We start from the raw sequence: 10,391 nt of genomic DNA on the forward strand, positions 1-10,391 counted from the left end.
AGAATTCATAACTTGTGTTGGTCGAAATTTTAACTTATCATATTAAAAATAAATTATTATTTATAAAAATAAACATTATATATAACAAAAATAATGCCAAAACAACTCTAAGTTTTGAAATTTTATAAAAATAACATTAATATAAAGTATTACATTGTTTACTTAATGAAAATATTAGTGTTTAAGAAACTCATTTCAACTTGTGTTGATCAAAATTTTAACTTATCGTGTTAAAAATAAATTACTATTGATGTAAGACAAAACAAGATGTTATAAACTAAATAGAAAATTTTTAGTCGTAAATAGTAACCAGTTAGAATGCAAAGTCCCTCTAGCATTGAAGATACAATGAATGCAAACCAAATGCAGCTAGTTTATGTACACAAAAAACAAACAGTCAGCAATGAGGCCTCCATTCCGATCAACAACAATCACAAACATTCGAAGCACATTCGGTCAACAACGATCACAACAATCACAAACATTTGCGAGAATACGGAGTTACCAAGCTCAGATGTGCTACAATTGGCTAAGAATGCTTATAATGAAATGCTTGCTGTTGGATTTATACTAAATAAGATCAATATCAGCAATTTTTCCATGTGTCTATGTAGTGTTGGGAAATTTGAAAAAGAATGTAACATTATTCATGAAATGATGCGTAAAGGCTTTATACCTGATACTAGTGAAATGATGCGTAAAGGCTTTATACCTGATACTAGTACATACTCCAAAGTGATTGCTTATTTGTGTAATGCCTCTAAAGTAGAAAAGGCTTTTCTATTGTTCAGGGAAATGAAAAAGAATGGTGTCGTACCTGATGTATATACATACTGTAACAACCCATTTTTAGTTAAATCAGAATAGTGGTTTCGGAACCACAAATATGAGGTAAAAATATTTATTTTATTATTATTTTAATGTTTATATTATGAATATATGATGATGTGAAATTTTTGTTAAGAAATTTTAGCATTTGGTTGTTCAATTTGATGAAAAGGACTAAGTCGCGTAAGGTGTAAAAGTGGAGTTCTATTAGTTAAAAGTATCTAATAGCTATAGAACCTTAAAGTTAAGTTCCTTATGTGGTAATTATACCATTACTCATTTGAGTGGTCATTTATGGACATATTGACATGTGTATTAATGGTTTACTATAAAGGTTAAACTAGTAATTAGTAATTATAAGTTAATTAAATTAAAACAAAATCATTTTTATCAACCATTGTCATCTCTTTCACCTATTTTTAAAGGAGAAAAACCATGGGAGCATGTTAGGGTATTCGGCCAAGCTAATTATCTTGCATTGGTATGATTTTTCATCCCGTTTCAATGATTTTTATATTTTTGAAATCGTTGCAACTAGGTCTAGCTAGCCCAGGGACTAATTTACAAAATGTTAAAGATTTTGAATGTTTCCATTGAATATGTATGATTTTTTATGATTGATGATAGATTTTGAATGTTATTTGATAGATATACAAGTTTTGTTAAGTGATTTTTAGTTAAAATGCAAAATAGGGATTAAATTGAGAAATGTGTAAAGTTAGTGGTTAAAATGTAAAATAAATGAAAAATATAGGCTTCTAGGGTCATAATAGTAATTTGGCTACATTGGATATATTTGAAATTTCATTAATTTGTGATTTTATGAAATAAGGACTAAATTGTGAAAAATGTAAAAGTTTAGGGGCAAATGTGTAAAATAGCCCTAATGTATATTTTGAATTGAATTGAATAAATAATTGATAAAATAAGTTAATTTTGAATATATTTAGATCAAAAAAGGAGAAATACGGACTTGGATCGGGGAAAAGATAAAGTACTCGATTAATCGACAATTTCATCATTTTTGAATCGAGGTAAGTTTGTATGTAATAAGTATTGTTATAATTATGCTTTAAATACTTTGATATTGCATAAATTGTGTATACAAGACTACAGTCATATTTGACGACAATTCGGCTATGTATGGCACTTAGTGTGCGATTCGAGATAGCTTCGGCTATGTATGGCATTTAGTGTGCAATTCGAGATAGCTTCGACTATGTATGACACTTAGTGTGCGAGATTAAAATAGCTTCAGTTATGTATTGGCACTTAGTGTGCGAGAATTCGAGTATTCGACATTCTTCCGTTTGGGTATGAGTTTGTTACGGATTGGCTCAGGTATGTATATGAATCATACGAGCTTTAAAGTGAAGAAGTTATGAAGTTTGAATATAAGTAAATGATTAAGCATGTGGAAGGTTTGTTAGTATTTATGAATTACAAATTAACAAGTTCAAATTGATGAATTGTATATTTATGACTAGTTGAGTTTATTTCATACGAGCTTACTAAGCTAAAACTTACTTTGTTTATTTTTCCCATGTTGTATAGTGATTTCAAAGCTAGCTCAGATTCGGGGATCATCGGAGACTACGTCACACTATCCAACCATCACTTTAGTACTTTTGAGCTTATGGTTTGGTCATATGGCATGTATAGGATTATGGTTATTTTGATATGTATCTTGGTAGTGAGTTTTTCCATTTGAGATGGCTTATGAATGGTTATGTTTTGGTTTGTATATATAGCCATGAGACTTGGCTTAATTGGGCTAGTTTGGTTATGTTTATATAAGTGTGCATATGGTTTATATTGATTGATTGAGGTTGGTTTGCAATGTTATTGATAGTTGGTATTATAGATGTCAAATGGTTGATAATTGAGAAGCTATGTGCTTTTGGATTGATGTATGATGATGCATGTTTGGAAAATGTTTAATTAGATGATTTGAAAATGTAAAGTTGGTATGATTTGAATGAGTAAAACATGAGATAGTAAGCATGCTAGTTGTTGGAATTGAAATGGTATGTTTTAGTCTTGATTTTGGTTGAATTGGATGACCATTTATGCTATGAGTGAGTACCATTTGAATTGTGTAGGTATGCACAAAAATTGGGTAGCAAAATGGCTTGGTAAATAGCCTATTTTTGTCCACACGAGTAGAGACACAAGCATGTGTCTCAGCCATGTGTGACACACGGTCATGTTACATGGTCGTGTGTTCCCTGGTGTTGAAATTGAAATAAAGTTAGTATGCTCCACACGGTCTCACACACGGGCGTGTGATCGACTGTGTGGCATAAGTCAATATTCCCCTTAATTTGCACATGGCCTAGCACACGAGCGTGCGAATTGGCCGTGTTGCATAAGACAGTATACTCTACTGGTTTGGCACAGCCTGGCACACGGGTGTTTATAGCCATTTTGAAGGGCACACGGGCTAGACACACGAGCTTGTGGTTGGCCGTGTAATCCAGGTCAGCAAGCTCACTTGTTTTGACACGGGGTAGGACAAGGGCTGGGACACGGCCATGTGCTTCCATTTTGAATGTTCACATGGCCTGTGACATGGGCATGTCTGGTGGCCTTGTGTACACGGGCGTATGTCCCCTGTTTTGAGAAAAATATTCTAAGTGTTCCAAATTTTTTAAAGGTTATCGGTTTAGTCCCGAACCAATCCCAACGCATGTTTAGGGCCTCGTAGGCTTGTATTAGGGACATTTTGAATGAGTTTGAATGATGAATGTTTGAATTAAGAAAATGTATGCTAAAAGTATGTATAATTGTGTTGTAAGTCTGGTAATGCTCCTTAACCCTATTTTGGCATTGAACACGGGTGAGGGGTGTTGCAAATACACTATTTTAATTGATAGTTTTTGTAAAGCTAATCTTATTGAACAAGCATATAATTGGTTTGATTAGATGGTAAAGGGTGGTTGTGCCCCTGATGTGGTGACGTACACTACTCTAGTACATGCTTATCATAAAGTAAGGAGGGTGTCCAAGGCTGATGAACTCTTCGAGATGATGTTGTCTAAAGGTTGCATTCCAAATGTTGTTACTTATAAAGCTTTGATTGATGGTCATTTTAAAGCTGGGCAGATTGAGAAAGCCTGTCAAATTTATACTAGAATGTGCACTAATGCAGAAATCCTGGATGTAGATTTATATTTTAAAGTGGTTGACAGTGATGCCAAAACACCAGATGTATTCACATATGGAGCTTTATTGGATGGTTTATTCAATGCTCACAAGGTCAAAGAGGCATACGATTTATTGGAAGCCATGTTAGTAGTTGGTTGTAAGCCAAACCAAGTCGTGTATGATGCTCTTATTGATGGATTTTGCAAGGTCGGAAAGCTAGAAGAAGCATAAGAGGTGTTTTCCAAGATGTCTGAGCATGGTTATAGTCCAAATATTTATACGTACAGTTCATTAATTGACAGGTTGTTTAAAGATAAACGACTAGACCTTGCTTTAAAAGTCTTATCCAAAATGCTTGAAAATTCTTGCGCTTCTAATGTTGTTACATACACAGAAATGATTGATGGCCTATGTAAGGCTGATAAAACAGATGAGGCCTATAAGCTTATGTTTATGATAGAAGAAAAGGGGTGCTCTCCTAATGTGGTGACTTATATTGCGATGATAGATGGCTTCGGCAAAGCAAGTAAAATCGACAAAAGCCTTGAACTTTTAGAACAAATAGGTTCCAAGGGTGTTGCTCCAAATTTCATCACGTATAGTGTTCTGATAAACCACTGTTGTATCGTTGGCCTATTAGATAAAGCTTATGAACTTTTGGAAGAGATGAAACAGACATAATAAAACAGAATCAAAACTTTCCTTCATTTTCACAATGACCAAACAAAAAGAAAGTGAAAACGAGATTTCTTACCGGAGTCAGTTGAGGAAATCGAATAGGTGCCAGTGATAGAGGAAGCAGGTGAGAGGTGGAGCTGAAGGTGCTGATTGTTGAGTAGTACTGACAGACAACACTGCTGCATTGATGGAGGTGGTAAGTTAGAGATTTTGATTCTAGAATTGGGAATTAAGTGGAGGAGGGTACGAAAGTGTAACTAAAACTAAAAGTAAAGTTAAAAATTAAAAATGATTAAAAATAAAATGAAATATTTAGTATATAATTTGGGCCGAGCCGAAAGCCAAAAAAGTCTTACCCGAGGCCCAACCCGTTTTCTAAACGGGCCTCTTGTTTTTCCAAACCCATTTTTCAGGCCTTTATTTTTACCCAAACACTCCTATCTTTTGGACGGGCCTTCGGTCCTAGTTGGGTGGCTCAACCCATGATCAGGTCCACTAATGAACCAAATAAATGTTATATATGTCTACTGCTATTGTTGAACAAAGAACATGTTAAGCATTTTTACTTTTTTTTTTACATGATATTGTTACAAGCATGTCATACTGCATTGCATGTGGGGGACGATATGAAAAGAGAAAGTAATGGCAGTTTAATAATCTACTATACTGGTAGTTCATCCACAAATTACTAGCAGCTTTTTTCTGGAAATATGTTGCACATCCACAACAAGTGATAGTTTATCTACATATTTTTTATCTGAAAATACTAGTGGTTCATCCATAATTTTTAATACTGGAAGTTTATTTGGAAATTACTGGTAGTTTATCCAAAACGCGGTGTGCAAGGATGGATGAGTTTTAGGAAACTCTTACTGTGGTGTGTAACAGAATTAGGTAGGACATTTTCTGATAAATTTAAATTGCATTGCATTAATAAGCATTTACATGGCTGTGAATACTGAGATATTATTCTGAAATATTTGAAATATCGATATTTTGAATTGCTATTCAATTGTGATTATTCTATGAGTTATTATCCTATATGACTTGTCTATTGTTTCCATAGATTTTCTTGTGATTGAACTCACATTCAACTTCTTAATCTAACCTCCCAAATTATTTCCATCTTTATAGATAACCTACTACGTTAGGATGCGGACTCGACATATGAAGGGCCCAAATCGGATTGATCTTTTTTATTAAAAAGTATTTTAGATTTACTATTTGAAATTTTTGTTATTTTGGAACTGTATCGATTTCTTTGAATTGTGGCATGGGACTACAATTTTTGGATTTATTTAGTATGCATGATATTTAATTTGAATTTAGGAGATTGAAACATTGAATTTAAATTAACTATGCATAAAATAATTCTGATTTTACTTAACTAAAATTAAGTTGAATATAACTTTTGCTAAATTATAAATAAATTTTGAGTAATAAAGAAATTAGAAATTAATTGAGTTTTCAAAAGTAATACCCGTTACAAGAAAAATGTTAAACTTAATTAGTTTTTGTTAACTCGTGAGTTTTTCTGAAAATTGGCTAAGTTTTCTTCTAAGATAAACAAATGCTTTAAAATGATTATTTTATAAACTCCGTTAGCATACTGGGTCATTTTGGTGGCCAATGTAATATTTCGAATTTGGGTCTAATGTCTAAGCCGAGTTGGAGAGGTTACGTGACTTGTATATGGCATGGCTTTACTAGCAATAGTGAAATTCATAGCTCGATTAACAAGTTAACGATATCTTTTCATTGGTATTGTGTGGATTGATAAATATGGAACGTGGTCACAGGTTGTTCATTCTCGAATGAGCAATTTATCATAGTCATTAGTTGAAAGTGATCATATTAATCATTAAAAAGACACAATGATGACAATGAGATAAAATAGGATTGTATTGAGTGAACGAATTTAGCCCAAAGGAATCAAGGATATCATATGAGGGTAATACATATATGACGAGGTCATTGGACAAGACAATTGGACATATTGCTTTCATTAAAAGAATACAATAAGAAATTTTAAATTATGGTATTTCTTGTAGACTGACTCTATGATCAAGTAAATTGCGAACTATCAGAACAATTCTTCAGGACATAATTGCAATTACTTGAGCCTAAGTATATATGTTCGATGGGTCTCTTCGCTAGCTCAACAAAAGCTTGATCAGATTTCATTTGAATCAAAAGAAAATTTTACGACTTCAGAAATAATTTAATTGAGTCGATTTATTCTATGTAGAATTAACTTAGGAAGTCGTGAAAATTTTCTCAATTAGAGAATTTGATTAAAGAATTTTATTGAAAATTCAATTTGAAAAATCTTAGTGATTTTTCAAAAATTTGATTTTTATCAAGCAAATTATAATTAATTAAAATAAATATGATATTTTTGGAAATTAAATTTCAAGTCAGACAACTGGCCTAATGGATAATTGAACTTGAAAAATTGGACCCGAGAACCATAAATCGAGACTAAGACCCAAAACTAGTTGAATCAGGCTAGGTGTATGAAACTGGGCCGACGGTCTAACTAATTGCTAGACCGAACTGAACCAGCAGCAGTCAAACTGGTTGTCACACCAGCTAGGCATGCGAATGCCTAGTAGTTGGTGCACCGACCATGGCAGCACGTTTTTCGAACGACCAGCCCTGCCCCAGCCAAGACACTAGTGACCTTGCAAGGAGGCATCGAACCAACCAGACCCTTTTGGGTAAAACAACAACGGTTCGGGGTGTCGAAGGGTTGTACCTACAACGGCATCATTGGGAATGGCGTCTGTGATGGTATTGATCTAGCGGGTGGTTGATGGTCGGCGGCTGTAACACCCATAACCCGTATCTGTCGCTGGATTAGGGTTACGGAGCATTACCAAACTTATCTTTAAAACAATCATACATTTTATATTCATTTCTCATTTCCAAAAAAAAGCCATTCAAATTCAGGCATATAGTCCCTAACACGAGCTCTCAAGGCCTAAAACAAGCATTAACACAATTCAGGACTCAAACGTGAACTTAGGAGAATTTTTGAGAAAACATTGAAAATTTTCAAAGTACAAGGGGCACACTCCCGTGTCACAGGCCATGTAGATATTCGAAATGGGATCACATGGCCGTGTCCCAGCCCGTGTCTGACCCCATGTAACTCACTGACATGGGCCACACAGCCAGACCATATGCCCGTGTGCCAGGCCGTGTACCCTTCGATGTAGCCTCACACGTCTGTCTGCCAGGCCATGTGCTAAGCCGTGCAAAAACTAAAGAGTATACTAACTTGTATCACACACACGCCCATGTGCTAGGCCGTGTGAAGCTACTAAATTTTTTTCTAAAGAAGTATCAGAGGACATACGGTCATGTCGCCTGGCCGTGTGTCACATACGGCTGAGACACACGCCCGTGTCTCTGCCCATGTGGACAAAAATAGGCCATTTTTCAAGCATTATTTCTTACCTAATGTGGTACCAACCTACACATACCAAATAACATGTGATCATATCATGAATAGGCATTCAAACCAATTACAACAAAGTCTAAATCATACAATTTCATTACAAACAATCATAAGCTCATAGGCATCTCAAATGATCATTTTAAAAACATGCCAAAATCACCTCCAAAAACAACCTAAATGGTCAATTACATATATGCACTATCTTGCCTAAACATAATATGCATACCGTGTATCAAGTTCACCTATTAAGTAAAAATCTACTAATACACAATCAAAGCATTCCCATGGCAATCATATTTCATACAAGATGAGGCTAGCCTCACATATATATACATACCAACATATACCAAATCAAGCCACATTAAATGGCTAGTTACATAACAAAACATATAGGCTTCCATTAGCCAAATGACTTGTACATGCCATATAACCAAAATACATACAGTTCAAAAGTACCAAAATGAGAGTTCAAAGTGTGATGCAATATCCGACAACTTCCAAAACGAGCGAGCTTCCGAATCACTATAAAACACAGAAAAGTAAACAGGGTAAGCAATTAAAATTAGTAAGTTCGTATAGCATAAAACTCAGCCTACCATTTAATCACAATTTAAGTAAATAAACATAATATAAAAAAACTCAATTTAGTCCACAAACTTAACACATATTCATCCACAAAGTTAGACATGAAATCACAAATCTCATAGATTCAATTCTCGCATGATTCACATACATATCTATACTGGTTTATATTGAATTCTCATACTCTCGTAACATCAATATGCTTGTAGAACCATTTGGAATAATATCAGATACTCGGGTATGTCACACACTAAGTGCCAATTTGTAATGCCCAGAATTTGGGCCTAGAAGTATTGGGCCTTAAGTATGGGTCCGTAAGGAGGTTGTATATAAGTATTTAATTGTACAAGGAAATGACACAACTAAATGTCTGCTTTAGTGGTTAATGGCCTTGAGAAGTGTTGGAGAAATCTTGGGTTCAAACCTGGGCTTTAGCAAAAATTTTGGTAATAAGTGAATAAAACCCTGGGTGCTTGGATGAAGGCCTTTTAAATTATCATGGTAAATAAATGACACAAGGAAGCTTGTGGTCTAGTGGTTGTGGCGTCTTGCAAGGGAGCCTAGGTTCAAGTCTTGTCTTGCAATTTATTTTGGATTTTGTTTTAAAGGAACTTGGACTTTGGCCTATAGACCTTATAATTAATTGAGGATAAAATATGACACAGAAAGAGCTTGTGGTGGAGTGGTAAGGTGGCGTGTTGAGTAAATGTGAGGTTTGAGGTTCAAGTCTTGGGATACGCAAGGGAGTATTTATTTTGCTGTTTGAACCGTGTAGGAGGTGGAGTTGGACTGGAACTCTGTGGTTAAATGGTCATAAGAAAATAAGGAATTTTCCTAATGGTTGAAAGTAATCCCACATCGGGAAACTAACATGGGAATTGGTGAGAAGCTGGCTTTAAATAGAGCGAACCAGATGAGTTGGTGAAAAAAAAGGGATTAAGACCCAATGTAGGATGTGCCAAGGTTGGTGATTGTGGACTACTTCGGCGCATTCTCATAAACAGGTGTGCATTCACACCCTTCTTTGTTAGAAGTCGACAAAAGTCGAAAAGTCGAAACCTCGACATTCGGGGCCTCATGAGCGTGCAAACGCACGTGGGGTGAGCCAAGCCCATAAGTCATAAGCAATAGACTGTAGAGGCCGCCACGAGCATTCTCGTGTGCTGGGGCTGTTCTGGGCCTCGAAGGGCCAAATGGGCCAAATGGGCCTTATAGGCTCGCTTGTGAAACTTCACTGATAAGTGGGATGTAGATAGACTTGTCATGTCGCGCACACGACTTAGGTAGTTCTGGGCCACGTTGGGCCTAGATGGGCCGTGTGAACCCAATGGGCTCGTGGGCCCCACACGGATTGAATTTGCAACTTGTGATAATTATTAGACTGGGCTATGTAGGTCACATAGCCGTATCTAAATTTGGGCCGTATGGGCCACACGGGCAGAGTACACGGGCGTATGAGCCTGAATTGCTTGAAATATTCTGCAAGGTTGCGCGGGCCACCCAAGCCGACTATGACCTGATTGTAGGGTCAGTAAGCGTTACCTAGATCCATTACTCTAATCTAATACTAAGATGCATGTAAAAGCATGATAATTAAAGCATGTGTATCTGTTGTAATGTGATGATGATGTTATGATTTGATATCTACATACGAGTATGTCATTGCATTGCATTAGGTTGGATTGTTGTGAAG

General features: G+C 35.5%; 1 pseudogene; it reads left to right on the forward strand.

Annotated features, from left to right (window-relative positions):
* The first annotated feature begins 348 nt into the window (after positions 1-348).
* On the forward strand, positions 349-4,656 carry LOC108465381 (pentatricopeptide repeat-containing protein At1g06710, mitochondrial-like; annotated as a pseudogene).
* The last annotated feature ends 5,735 nt before the right edge of the window (positions 4,657-10,391 follow it).

This window comes from Gossypium arboreum, chromosome 5, assembly GCF_025698485.1.
Source record: "Gossypium arboreum isolate Shixiya-1 chromosome 5, ASM2569848v2, whole genome shotgun sequence".
Classification (NCBI taxonomy): Eukaryota; Viridiplantae; Streptophyta; class Magnoliopsida; order Malvales; family Malvaceae; genus Gossypium; species Gossypium arboreum.